This window comes from Muntiacus reevesi, chromosome 1, assembly GCF_963930625.1.
Source record: "Muntiacus reevesi chromosome 1, mMunRee1.1, whole genome shotgun sequence".
Lineage (NCBI taxonomy): Eukaryota > Metazoa > Chordata > Mammalia > Artiodactyla > Cervidae > Muntiacus > Muntiacus reevesi.
In genome coordinates this window covers 228945552-228960191 of record NC_089249.1, presented here as the reverse complement: position 1 = coordinate 228960191, position 14640 = coordinate 228945552, and the positions used below count along the sequence as shown (strand labels likewise).

Here is a 14640-nt window from a genome sequence, read left to right as displayed (position 1 = left end):
CGCGTCTTGATGGAGGGGGCGGGAAAGAGGCGCGACTCGCGCGGACCGGCCTGCAGGAGAGAAGCCCGCAGCTAGCAAAGTGGGGCTGGGAGCGATGGCCGAAAGACCGCGGACAGGCAGACGCTGAGGGGGCTGGCCCGGCTGCAGCGCTCAGGGAGCTGTCACTGCCTTCCCGTCCTCAAAGTGTGCTCAGGGCTAGCTCCCACCCATGTGCCACACCTCCAGGAGTTCTGCTCAGCCATTGGAGCAGGGGCAGCTGCGCCTGCCAGCTCTTGAGAAGGGATGCCCTGTCCTGCAGAGCCCCAGGGAATAGAGAGCCACTGCTTCTGTGACAGATATTTCCTTTAGATTTGGACCAGGCATCGGGCAGTTGTCCCCCTTTGGCCTTCAGGAGACTGACTGCCTTGGTTTCTGGGAGGTGAGAAGGTGCTCTCAGCAGAGCCTGTGCTGAGACCCAAGTTGGTGCCCTCCCTGGGCAGCTGCAGGGTGAAGGAGGGGTCCCCATTCAATGACTGGTCTTGGGCTTCTCCAGGCTGGGCTTAAGGTGTGCACGTCCTCCCCTCCAGGACTAGGCTTGCATTATTGGGGCGCTGTTGGGAAATCTCGGATTCTCGCTGCTGCTTCTTCTTCTTCTTTTTTTTTTTTTTTTTGGCTCTTCAGGCCAGCATTTTGTTAATGTCTATTTTGTTCTAGTCAGCAGGCTGGGCATATTCAAATGGTTCATCTCCATTGATTCCTCATAATGAGCCTGGGGGTGGGCGACCCTAGCCCCATTTTACAGAGGGAGCAACTGAGGCTTACTGAGGTTGGAGTCACAAAGTAAGTTCCAGAGAAAGGTCTTGGGCTTCAAATCAGCATTCCTGAGCAATGATGCCCATTTTACTGGATCTCTGTCCCTCACTGGGGTTCCTGCCAGAGCTGCAACATAAAAATGTCATCAAAAGAGCACTGGATTGGGAGATGGGAAGCTTCAACTGTGGTTGAGAATTTGGCCAAATTACTTTCCTTTTCTGAATTTCTGTGTAATGAGGGAGAAGGAGTAGCAAGGTAGCTTCTGAGGTCTCTTTTTTGGGAAGGGTCTAGGAGTTAAATACTGCCTTTAGCCCAGTAGAGAGAAGAAACTAAGGGAAGTTAAAGCCCAGTCTGTGTTCTCTTCTTGAACAAACCCTCTTGGCCCATTTCTGCTGGACAACTGTGTCTGGAAGTCCCCTGTAAGGTAATGGACATTGTGGGTCTGCCCTGATGGTACTAATGTGAAGCAGCTTAAGCTAGGTTCATGTCGTGTGGGATGAGCTCCCATCTGAGATCTAAAGGGATTTAGGGTGTCTATTTTCAGGATTAGAATTCATGGATTTGACTCACTGAGTCACCCTGCTTCTCCCCACCCTACTGTGCACATCCTAGTGTGGGCATCTTGGAAGGCTGGCTACATAAGGGCAAGATCAGGGTTGCAGGAGCTGAGCTGGTAGCAAGCCACATGGGCTTCAGCAGGTGGGAATCAGTAGTGCCAGAAACCAAGCAGCTGCAGAGCGTGGAGCATGCAAGCATGCACCAAACATTGGGGCAAAGGTGACAGAGGGCTATCAACAGGAGATGTCACAAGCCTCTCAATGATCTCTTCCAGCATCCTGTACTCCCATGAGAAAGTCTTTCTTGATGTCTAACTGTAATCTCTCCTGCTGTCTTTTCTTCTCTTGTTTCCTGCTTCCTGGTGGGTAGTTCTTCAGAAGGCTTCTTTCAAGAAATCGGCTGGTCAGCAGATACCAAGCAGACCCAAGGCCTGAGCTAGAGGAATTTTGGAGACCTAGGACACTCTGGAACAGGGAGATCTTGGGGGAGGGTCATGCTCTGAAACAAGATATCAGAAGAAACCATGTTGGCAAGAAGCAACAGTCTTAAATCCTTGCTATGTCACTGGGGAGGGCGGGGGTCTGATTTCCAACCCTGGAGGATTCGTGCTTAAGTCAACAGTGGTGTTCAGAGCTGGCGGCCTCCCTCACAACTGACCCCCCAGGCTCATCTGAGGCTGCAGAGTCCTTCTCTTTCATGTTTAGAGCTCCCCCACCAGGGAGAACAGACACTGGGCGGCTGGAGAGGGGTCTTAACCAGGGCAGGGCCACATTTGGTTGAAAGATTGGGAGGTAAAGATACGGAGAGTGTGAGCAAGTTATCCATTAAAATCTTCAGCTTAGACAGGGGAGGATATCTGGAGGGTGGGAGGGAAAAAGGAGGGAACGTTAATTAATTGGCTCCCCTGTCCCTGACTACACGTCCAGCAGCCCCCATCTGCTCCTTGGCAAATAGCAGAAGGGGTTCCCCTGTACTCAACAGACCCAGGTCAGCGTGGGGAAATGGACTTTTCCTCTGTCTCAACTCCGGAGCATGGGAGGGGCTGAACTGCAGGTATAAGCTCTGCTCCATGACTCATTGAGAGATGGTGGGTCCGACACCTGGTATCCCCACCTGGGACTGGGTTCCCCTCACCTCCCATCTTCCTTGATTCCCAGAGACTGGAGTAGGGGTGACTGGTTAGTCTTGCCAGTCATGGTAGCAGTGTCTGTGGGGAGGGGTGGATAATAAATTCACTCCAGTCCCTGGGGCCCAGCCTCTGTGTGTCCCAGGTGCTGCTCTCTCTGGGCCTCAGGATATGTGTTATGCTCTCAGCTCTCAAGTTCTCCAGGACAGAGCCTCAGCCCTCAGGCCCTGTGTCCCTGAGAATCCTGTGAGTGGGAGAGCTGTGGATTAGGATGGGAGGAGGGGGAAAGCTGGCCCCAAAGAAACTGATAACCCCTGAAAGTGCTGTGTTGTTTTGAAGAGTGACTTTGGAATTTGATTCTAAGTCACTGGCCTTTTTCATGTGCCCCCTGGAAGGCCAGTCAGGGTTTGATGGAAAGCGTCCCTCTGTTGGAGCTCCCGTGTGAACTGGACTCTGTCTGCCCACAGCAGGGCAGGGGGCAGGCTTTGGTCTTCAGAGGAGTATGAAGGTGGATTAACATCACTAACTGAGCACTCTGGACACGGATCATTTGAGTGGGCGCAAAGAAATCCTTGCAAGGTCATTCTCTTTCATCTTTTCCATCTCCTGCCTTTGGTGAAGATAGCGCCCAGACTCCTAGGATAAACTCCTGTCTTTAGACTGTCCAGGGTCAGGTCAGAGGTGGTCATGTGCCTGCCTGTGTGCACGTGGCTAAGCCACATCTGGCAGTTGTTTCTGGCAGTTGCCGCCTCTGGCCTTGGCCCCTGGCTGACCCCACTGTGCCGGGCACCTGGAGAGGTCCTCCCGGCCCTCTGGGGCTCAGCCTGTGCCTCACGCTCCGCTCCGGCTCCCTGGCACCTCGGGGTTCATTAGGAACAAGAACAACAAGCAGAGAGTGACTTTGTACTGCCCAGCAGGCTTTCATCCTGAGAGCTCAAAGCACTTCACACACCAAGACTCATCAGTCCTCAGCCGAGGTCCCAGGTACCCAGTGATGGGGACGATGGGACGGAGAGCCCTATCTTTTCCAGATAGGACAGCAATGGGGCTGGGAGCAAACAGGGAGTCATCTATGGTGGGAAATCAGGTGGCCAGTAGGTCTGTGATAGAAGTAAAACTGGACTGAGGGCTTCAGGCTTCAAACAAAGGGGAGAGTCTCCCTTAAGAGACTATGAGCTGGGCCCTTCTTTCTCTCAGGCCCTCTGGTCTGTGTGCTCTTTGAGCTGCTGGAGAAGCAGCAGCAGCTTCTTGGAAACAGAAGGCCTTGGACTCGGATATTGATGAGGATCCCTAAGTGATCCCCACGTCTGCCCTTGGTGCTGGGTGCTCCAGGGCTGGCTGACCTCAGGTTGTTGTCAAAGTGAGGATACATGGAGGGAAAGTGCTGGCCCAGCGTGGGCAGGCCCTTGCCCTGGCCTCGGGGGTGGGGCCTCCAGTGGGGCTACCAGGCCTGGTCCTAGCCCCACTCAGCCTTCCGAGTCTGCTCTGCATTCAGACCCACAAGGCTGGCCTGATGGACAATGGTATAGGGAAGAGCTTTGTTTTGTTCTTGTGTTTTTTTAGTGCTGGCAGAGCACTGCCAAAACTTGAGACCTGGGGCCCATCAGAACCATGGTCATTATGTTTTCCCACCGTGTTTGAGCCTGCAGCACAGCATTTATAACTTTGCAGAGGCCAGTGAAGCATATGCTCTCCATCTTCCTCCAGCCCAGGCCTGGCCTGCCACCCATCCATTCACCAATACCTCCAGGTCCTGGCCACGTAGGAACTATACAAATGGCATGTGCTCTCATTCCTGTAGTGTGTTCAGTTCTGCAAACATTCATGGAGCTCCTCCTATGTGAGTAAACCAGAACCCCTGCCCTCCAGAAGCTCAGACAGAGCTTTACACAAATGCTTGTGATTGGAACCAAGTGTAAAGCCAGAAATACATGCGGTGTATGATAAGGAAAGGGAGGGAGGGTGTAGGGAGGGCTTCACAGAGAAAGTGACATTTGAACTGAGCCTGGATGGTGAGCCGGAATTCACCAGGGTGAGAAAGGACCTTCCAAGAGGTAGGAACATTTCATGCCCAACTTGCTTACAGCTGGATGGTGGGAGAGGAACAGGAGAAAGGAGGCAGCTGTCATTTACTGAGCACTTACTACGTGTCAGTCCTGATTCTATGAAGTTTAGTTACTATTTTATCGTCCCCACTTTACAGATGAGAAAACTGAGGCGGAGAGAGAGTCCATGACTTGCCTGTGATCCAGCATGACTTAGTGGCAGCATGGGGTTGTAGGCTCAGGTCTGCCCCCTGCCCTGCCTTGCGATGCACAGTCCGCCTGACTCCAGGCTTTTCCACAGTCTGGGCCCCCAAGAAAAACCAGTGAGGGGCATAGGTGGCTCTGTTTGTTGGTCCACTTGTTGGAGCAGGTCCTTCCTATCAAACAGCTGGTCAAATATTTACTTCCTGGGTTCTGGGGCAGGCTTGAAGGGTGCAGAGATGAGCAGGTTGAGTCCCTGCCTTCACAGGGAGCTTGCAGTGTGACGGTGGCAGCAAGTCGTGAACAGGAACAGGGGCGCACTGACCCAAGGGGCAGCCCAGGGCCCTGAGGTGGCACCGACAGTCAGGAGCTCCTGGGAAGCCTGAGGGTATTAATGTCGTGTAGTCCAGCCAGAAGCCAAGCTCAGGGTCCAGAGAGCCCAGTGGGATCTAGCATCAGTCTGGGCAGTTTTCAGGTCCTTTTTTTTTGCACCCCTTGTGCAAAAGGTGATTGTCTCAGTCCATGGGGACCTGGTGGAAAGCATAAACTTAGAACCTGCTAATAATGCAAATTCTTGGACCCCACCCCCTGACCTAAATCAAAAACTGTGGGGATGGGGGCCAGCATGTATGTTTCAGCAAGCCCTCTGGTTGGCTATGATGCATGCTGAAGCATGAGAACTGCTGGTTAAGCTGTGGCCCAGCCTCCCAGGCCAGAGCCAGTCCCACAGTGCCTGTGCCAGGCACCATGCTGGGGGGCTGCGAGGGGAATGAGGAATGGGGTCGCCACCTTGTGGGCTGAGAAGGGAGCAACAGGGACTTCCCTGGTGGTCCAGTGGTCATGACTCTGCACTCCCAAGGCAGAGGGCCTGGGGTTCGATCCCTGGTTGGGGAACTAGAGTCCACATGCCACAACTAAGACCTGGAATAGCCAAAGCAATAAATAATTTTAAAGAAGGGCACAACAGAGGGTATTTGGGAAATAAAGTGCAATCCCAAAGATACACTGCTAAACATGGTGTGTAAGAGAGAGAGAGACCCGCAGAGTCAAACAGGTTTTCTGAGTGTCAGGCTGGTGAGTTCAGACTTCTCTGAAACAGCATGGAGCGAAGAGTTCTGAGCAGGAGACCGACCTGGTCTCCCAGAGCCGCTCTTGAGGCATGTCAGCCACCACCAGTTTGTAGAAGGAGTGGCAAGGGGAGGGGACACCCAGGGCTCCTTCCACTTCCCAGCCAATCAGTCAGGACATGGGCATGGTGATGGTGGGTGGAGAGCACGCAGACTTTGTCTCCAGACAGCTCACCAGCTGGCAGCACTCTAGAAGGATTCTGGCTGGAGTTTGGGCCTCGCCAGAGGTCTGTGACTTCTGGCGCAGCTGGGCAAGGCTGGACCTGAGCTCATGGGCTAGTCTCTTCCCTGTGCAAACTGAGGCCCAGAGAAGTTTACAAACTAATGAGGTAAAGAGTTTGGCAGCTACCAGGCCAGAGAACTTCTTTGTTGGCTCAGACAGTGAAGAATCTACCTGCAATTCAGTAGACCTGGGTTTGATCTCTGGGATGGGAAGGTCTCCTGGAGGAGAACATGGCAATCCACTCCAGTATTCTTGCCTGGAGAATTCCATGGACAGAGGATCCTGGCAGGCTACAGTCCAGGGGATCACAACAAGCTGGACACGACTGAGCAACTGAGCACAGACACAGACAGGCCAGAGAGAGAACAACAGCTCCTGAGGCTCGGCCCCTTGCCCTGCCCACCTTGCCTCGTGTCTCAGTTCCCCGAGGGCCACATGGTCTCCTGCCCCGGCCAGCCTTTGAACCGTTTGCCTGGAATACGGTTTCCCTCCTCTCAGTCGCCCTTCAGGCCCAGCACAGGCTTTGTTTCCTCTGCAGAGCCCTTCCTGGCCCTCAGGGTGAAGAGGGAGGTGTATGTCTGTGTCCCCACAGCCCCCAGTGGCCCCCCCATCACAGTGCCCCCACTCAGCTAGAATCCCCACCAGGGAGACTGTGTTATATGACCCTCAGCTCCTGAAGTGAGGACCTGGCACATGGTTGAGTGAACCCGTGAAGGAGGCTATTAACAAGCTCTTTCACCCCTATACATGCACAGCTCTGGCACCTTCTCCGATTTGAGGAGGAGCAGTCTCATGGCAAGTGGCTGCCCTGACTGAGCACCCTGCCCATGGCCACGGGCCCCTCAGCACTCAAGCAGCCTGGTGGGCTGAGTGCGTAGTCTTTCAACGAGGCCCTGACTATGCCATCTGCTCTGTGGTCCTAGGGCAGGTCCCTGTTTTGGCCGAGGGGGAAGGCAAGGACCGAGTTGTGGAGGAGCATTGGGTGGGAAAGAGCCCTGGGATTAGCCATCAAAGGACTCCACCCTCCCAAGTGCTGGCAGCGGTCTTGATCTGGACCACTGTGAGGCCTCATCTGTCACAGCCCAGCCTTACATCATTAATTCATCTGTTGGGCCAGTGATCAATGAGCAAGTGCCTACTTGGTGCCAGACACCAGGAATCTAGCTACTTCCCACATGTCCCCTCCCCAAGGGCCTCATAGTCTAGAAAGATAAGAACCCAGGTTCCTCCAAGGTAGAAAGCCACCCTGTAGGGCAGAGAGTCTGTGCGAGGTGGAGGCTGGGTGGATTAGAGAAGACGGTGGCATCTGAGGTGATCTCAAGGGATTTAGATTAAGAAGAACTGCCAGTTGTTGAGCTGTCTCTCTTTTCCAGGCACTGTGCTAAGTTCTTGACATTCATTATCCCCATTCAATTCACACCACAATCTTAAGAGGTGGGTGAGATTATCTCTGTTTTACAGACAAGGAACTAAATTCTCAGTGAAGTTAAGTAACTTGTCTAGTTATACAGGACACTGGGCAGACCAGAATGTAAGCCGAGACCAGTCTGACCTCCAGCCTCTGACACTCTGAGTGGTGCTTCTGTGGGGAAGGACATGGTGGGGGTGGGGGGCATGCACAGAGGGCATGGGAGCAGGCAGAATACAGAGCAAGTTCTTTTGGGGATCAGCCTGGAATATACAATTCCTACAGGGATGGGTTGGGGGAAGCACAGAGGTGTATGGGAAGGGGTACATTCACCGACTGAGCAAGCTTCCTCTGAAGGCCCTGGCTTCCAACCAAGGCAGACCAGCAACCTCCCTTCTACAGACATCAAGGAGCCAAAGAAGGTTTCTGAGTGTTGGAGAGGCATGCAGAGGTGAATCTTCCCCATGTCCACTGCTAGTGGAGTGGTGCTGGGGGCTGAGGAGCAGTGTCACCGGAACCCCAGACAATGGAGGGTTATGAGTGTGAGGCTTGGTGGAAGGTGATTGGTCTCCACCATTAGGGAAGGTCAAGAGAAACACAGAGTTGTCACAGATGACAAGGTGACTGAAAGAGGGAACCCAGGATAAAGAACAGTCTCTGGAGGAAAAAAATGGAGAAACTGGTTTTCCACATGCTGTGCATGAGCTAGTGACTGAAGATCCAGGCAGCATTTGTTTTAGGGCAAGTTCTTTCCAACCCCTCTCTGTCGCACTAATCTGGACCACAAGGACTGCATCTCAGCTCTCCCAGACTCTAGAGGCAAAGACTCTCCAAGGATAACTTGCAGGGAGGGTGGCCAGGCCTTTGGCAACGTGGGCCCCCTGCACCCACTGAGGCATCTACATTTGGTGCTCATGTAGGCTTTACCTGTATGAGGCGAACTAAGACCTTTTGCCCAAAACCCAACATTTCTCTGATTTCCTGTATTTTTGTTTTATCTTAAGAATCCACATGAACTTGACATTGTACTCCATCATAGCTCTGTTTGTTTTAATACAAAGATGCTGCTTTTCCTTACTAATGAGCTTGGCAAACCCTTCAGAAAGAGGCCCTGAGGTCATCGTGCGGCTTTGCATTGCAACCCAATTTGAGAAGCCAGTCTTGTCTGGTGTATAAAGTAACTCCCCTTTCTCCACCCCCACTTCATTTTCCCCTGACTTGGAGCCTCAGGAACAGCTTTCTCCAGCCAGGCTGATGAGGTGGGAAGTGCAGACCTGTCCCAGAGGGGAACAGGGCTCTGGGATCCCTTCCTCAGTTCTCTCTCTCTGCCTTCCTCAAGCAAGGGATGGCCTAGTCCCTTAGGCCTTCTCCAGAGGGCTCTCTGAGGCCAGGGCCCATTCTTTTCCAGTGAGGAGATTATGCAGAGTTGAGCAACTGGTAAAGGCCTCCCCAGACTGTCATCTCTGCTTTGTCCCTCCCTCTGCCTCCATAAGCCAGAGAGATGGTAGTCTCTTCCATCCCTCCATAGAGAGCATTCTCTTACCCCAGCCTCTAAAACAGGCAGAGTGTGGTTTATAGATGAGTTAACTGAGACCCAGAAAGGCTAAACTCCTTACTCACAGGCAGACAACTGGAGAATTGGGAGATGTGTGGTGTCTCCTCTGTTAGCATGGCCTCCTCTGTGCCAACTCTAGGCGTCTGACCTGTGCCCTAAGTACTGGTAAGAACCAGGGACTCTGCACATCCATGCTGGGTAGCTGTGAGCCACCCCAGCAAGTGGTGGCTCTGCTCTGTGAACATGTGCAGTCTCCCCAGACATAGGTGATGTCCCCCGCAGCCCCCCATCTCTGCAGCTCGTGTCCCCACGTCTCAGCCCTGGGCCTAGGTGAGGAACTGCAGGGTATACCAGCCTGACTCCCAGGGCTGAGCATCCCTGTCTTAGGAGGGTCCCCAGGAGGTGGCGTTCCTGTGAGGCCGCCGGGCTTCTGGGGGAGGGGGCTGGGGGCCGGGATGGACACAGTGTCGGCCCTGGTGGTCGGGCTGGGCCTGTTCTCGCCCTGACGTCACACTGTCAGGTTGGGTATCAGTGGGTGGGTACTTCTGGATGGGCAGATGAGGCTTTAAGGCAGGAACCGTCCTGTTGGTCTTGGAACTGCCAAGCCTCATGTCCTCCCCTTCTTACCCTCACTCATGGACCAGCATCTGCCTCCCTGCTCTAGCTTCATCCCCAGCCAGCCCTGGCCCCTCTTCTTCGCCTTATAGTTGAGGTGCCAGGCCCCTGCCCTGCCGAGGTAACAGCCTGTTGGGTCTGGTCTGGCTTTCACAGGCGCACCGAGGGAGACTCTGCCCGCTTCCAGTTCAGGGGTGCCCGACAGCAGCGGCCACTTTCCCTTGCTCAGCACCCTGTCCCTGATGGCTGGTAGGTGCCTGGTACATCACAGAGACTGAGGTGGACATTTGTTGAATGATGTGAGAAGAGGGCAGGCCAAGCCCAGGCACCAGGCTGGGCATGGTTGGCTGAGGAAAGATGGCTCAGGGAAAGCCAAAAGGCCCAGTGAGTCACGTTCCCCTTGTGAAGCCTGGCCTGTGGATACCAAATGGCTCTGCCGTCGGCCCCGGGGAGAGATACCTGACGGCCTGTTTCAGTGCAGGCGCTCTGTGCTCCCTTAAACCAGCTGTGTTTTCAGTTGTTGTTGTTTCTTCTTTCTTCCTCATTTGAACTTGGAGTCTGTAATTAACCTCCCATAGGTCGCAGTCACTCTTTGGGTGGGAGAGGGGTGGGGAGGGGGCTGGCCCACAGTCCGCCAGCAGCAGGCCAGTGGGAGACTTTGATGCCAGGCAGGCTGGCCGCATTGTCTCTAGGTGTTGGCCCACAAAGGGGACTGCTCAGCCTTAGTCATGAGGTGAGGATCATTAACCTTTTCAAGAGCCCGCTGCCCCTGCCCCCTGGTTGTCGGGAGGAAGGCCAGGCCAGGTCCTCCCGGCTGGGCTGCCTGGCCCTGTCCCGGGCGTCTGTCTTGCTCTCAGATCTCTGCAGGCTCCGCACCCACCGCCCACTGCTGAGAGGAATGAGGTCAAGCTGCTGGCAGCAGCGGTACCGCCTGGCCTCGGGGCTGGGATGTGGGAAAGGAGCACCCCTGGCAGTCCATACTGGTGTTATCTTCAGAACCTCAGTGAGGTTCTTTCTGGGGACTCCCTGTCACACAGATGTGGGCCAGACACCCTGGCTTGGCATCAGGTGATAAGAAAGCAGAAGCCCCCACATAACCACAGCCCAACTGTGGCAACTGAGCTGTGCCTGCACGTTTTACAGGACCTCTCCTCAAGGGAGGTCTTTTTGTGGAGACCTGGGTCATCCTTGGGGCTTTCCAGGTGGCGCTAGTGGTTAAAAAAAAAAAAAAAACAAACCAGCCTGCCAATGCAGGAGACATGAGTTAGATCCCTGGGTCAGGAAGAGCCCTGGAGGAGGGAGTGGCAACCCACTCCAAAATTCTTGCCTGGAGAATCCCGTGGGCAGAGGACTGGCAGGCTACAGTTCATAGGGTCGCAAAGAGTCGGACACAACTGAAGAGACTTATCATGCACCCGTGGGTCATTCTTGAGGGACTTTCCTCTTGTTAGAAAACTGCCAGAGGAGCTCTCCCCAGACACCCACACCCTGAGAGCCCTAGTCCTGGTGTTTGGTTGTTGTTCAGCAGCTAAATTGTGTCTCTCTCCATCCCATTAACTGTAGCCTGTCAGGGTCCTCTGTCCATGGGATTCTCCAGGCAAAATTACTGGAGTGGGTTGCCATGCCCTTCTGCAGGGGGTCTTCTTGACTCAGGGATCAAACCAATGTCTCCTGTATTGATAGGCGGATTCTTTACCACTGAGCCACCTGGGAAGCCCAAGCCCTGCTGTTTAGGTGGTCCGTAAGTGGCAGGACTAGGAAGTGAAGAAAGTGACCCCTCAAGGAGGATAGGAGCTCAGGACTTGGTCTGCGGAGGAGACATTAGGGGCATGAAGGGCAGGCTGACTACCACCCAAGGACCACCTAGGCCATCAGCATGCTGCCCGCCCCTCCCCTGTGAGGAAGGCACAGCCCCGGGGAAGCAGGGTGTTGGGAATCTCCACTCCCTTCTTTTGAGCACAGATTTCCCTCTTGTTCTACCTAATGCCTCTCATCTGTCCACTTTCCTGCGTGCTAGGCCTTTGAGGATTCCCTCTCTTTGTGGGGAAATATTCACAGACACTCAGGACTGTGACACCCCCTCCCTTTAGCCGCAAAGCTGAATTTATAGAGAAGTTTATGGCAGTATTGTTAATATCAGCAGAACGTTAGACAAACAGATTCATCTGAACAATGAAATATTATGGAGCCTTAAAAATAATTTAGATCTGTATTTCTAGATTTGGGGATATGCCTTTATAATATGCTAACCAAGAAAACTGGATATAAAATGTTTTCAAAAGAAAAATCTTGCAGGAGGTATTTGAAAATGTTGTCAGTGGTTTTCTTTCTGATGGTAACTGAATGGATCAAAATGTGCTTTTCTCTTCCCTTGTATTGTGTAATTTTTTTACAACAAAAATGTATTTCTTATGTAACAAAACAGTACCAGAGAGGGACAAGCTAAGCTCCTTGGTGGGTGGGAGCGGTTACTCCACAAGAGGCTAGGTCATTTCTGTCTGGCACACAGCACTCCATGAATGCAGTTGGGTTGCCTCAGCTTTTTTCCTGACAGATCCAATCCACCCCAGGAAGTCTTTGCTTGGTTCAACTCTGACCCCCGACACTCTAGAGACACAGTGCAGTGGTCCCCATACCACAAACTAGCATTGCCCTCTGGGCCCTGGGTCATAAAAGACATCCAAACAATACCAGACCCCACTCAGAGAGGGTGCCCAGGCCAAGGCTGGAGCTGGCCCCCTCATGTCTGATGCCCCGTGAGCTCCATCTTCAGCCCTTCAAAGATCTGCTGTGTCCACAGCCTCTTAACCTTGTCCCAGGTGTCCCCAGCATCTGGTACTGAATCCATGGGATGCAGTGGGAGAAGCAATGGCAGCTCAGGGTTAGAACAAGCTTAAAATGCAGAAAGGAAAGTAAGACCATGTCATTCCCCAGCCTGTAAGTTCTGATACTTTCCATCACATCTACAAAACTGCAGGGCCCTATTGGCCAGATTGTCCACACTCCTCGTGGCAGAAAGCCTGACAGGGCTCCGGGCCCAGGAGTGAGGGTGCAGGGGTCCCCGGGCATTGTTCCCAGTGCCACCTGCAGGGTGTGCTTCCTGAGCTGCACCTGGCTCTCCAAGGGACTTGCCTGAAGCAAAAAAGTGCAGCCTGTTCTTACGGTCCTCTTTCTTTCAAAACACCCATCCTTGACTTTCAAAGAGCCGTGAACTAAGATGTCTGAGAACAGGGATCAGGATTGGACTCTGCTAGAGAAGGAGACATAGTTCTCAGTATTTCAGAGGATGCTTGTGGGGAATCGTTAAGAGACAGAAAAGAAGATTCTTCATAAAGAACACAGCATGATTCAAATGTGTGGTTGTTTTTATTTTGTCATCCTTTAGAACAGTGCTAATAGGAATATAATATGATCTACATAGATAATTTAAAATTTTCTAGTAGGCACATAGGAAGTCGGGGGTGGGGAGACAAAACAAACTCAGACTTCTCATCCTCGCTCACACAGCTTCATGTCAGTCACCAGGCCTACTCTCAAGGCTCCCCTGTCTTCCAGAATCTTTTAGCCACCTAGGCCTTTACTATCCCTTAAATTCACTAAGCTCATTCCCCCCTCAAAGCCTTTATCTAGGAGCTCCTTCTGGCCTCATGTTTCCTGAGATTGTTTGCTATTATATATTTTCCTCACTCTAATGCAGGCTCCATAAGAGCAGGAAGCTTATCTGCCTTGTTCACTACTGTACACCCAGGACCCAGGACAGTGCCTGGCATGTAATAGGGTAAATGAATGAATGACTGATTGAATGGGAAACAGGAGAGCCAGGTGGGGTTGTTCTGAAGTAAGAAGGCTGTCAAGAAGTAACTGAATCACAGAAGGGTCTCACTAGATGGGGTGGCTCCTTACGATCTGAAATGCTGTCCTGGGTTTCCCATGGTGGCAGGGAACAACCTTGAAGCCCCCTGTTCCCTGGGTCCTCTGAATTGGGGTCATGCCTGCTGTCTCTGGATCAGTCTCTGTGCCACCATCACTGCCACTGTGAAGCAGTAGGCATGGGCTCAGGGCACAGTACTGCACCAGGACTCCTGTCAGGAAGCACCGCCATTTCCCACCAGATAACCCCCCATCCCTCCCCCGGCTCACTCAGAGGGAGGGGGCCTGGGTCGGAGGGGAGGGTCAGGGGGTTCCCTCACCTCAGGACTGCAGGGAATATCAACACTCTCCAAGCAAGGAAAGCAGGCACCTCAGAACCTGAGAAGAGCTCTCTGTGTCCTCGGTTCATGAGGAGGGGGTGGAGCCTTGTTGTGGGTGACCAGGTCACCAGGTGACCAAGAGGTTAGATCACTAGGTGCCAACCCAACCTTGGAGTCAAGCCAACTGTAAAGATGTGTTCATCTTGCAGCCAGACACTGAGCTCCACATTTATGTGCTTTTGCTTAGAGTATGTTACATATTTATTATGGACTTTTAAAACCTGCGTACCTGGACCCCCCTCTCACAGGTCCTGCTTCAGAATGTCCAGGTAAACGTCCCAGGCACTGACATACTTTTTAAAGCTTCCTATTTGGTTCTTGATAGCTCAGTTAGTAAAGAATCCACCTGCAATGCGGGAAATCCCGATTCGATTCCTGGGTTGGGAAGATCTGCTGGAGAAGGGATAAGCTACCCACATCAGGATTCTTGGGCTTCCCTTGTAGCTCAGCTGGTAAAGAATCCACCTGCAATGCAGGAGACCTGGGTTCGATCCCTGGGTTGGGAAGATCCCCTGGAGAAGGGAAAGGCCACCCACTCCAGTATTCTGGCCTGGAGAATTCCATGGACTGTACAGTCCATGGGGTCGCAAAGAGTCAAACACGACTGAGTGACTTTCACCACTACTACTACCATCTGGTTCTCGTTAGCATCTAGGGTTGACAATTATTGATAAAGAGTGACTGGGGTCCCCAGAGCAAGCAGTAGGAGGATGGTGGGGTGTAGGCAAGGGGGAAGGGTG

At 52.9% G+C, this 14640-nt stretch overlaps 1 protein-coding gene across 6 annotated transcripts in view; it reads left to right on the top strand.

Annotated features, from left to right (window-relative positions):
* NRG2 (neuregulin 2) overlaps positions 1 to 14640 on the top strand; it is a 187194-nt gene that overhangs the window by 127535 nt on the left and 45019 nt on the right. The gene's annotated exons all lie outside the window — the stretch shown is intronic.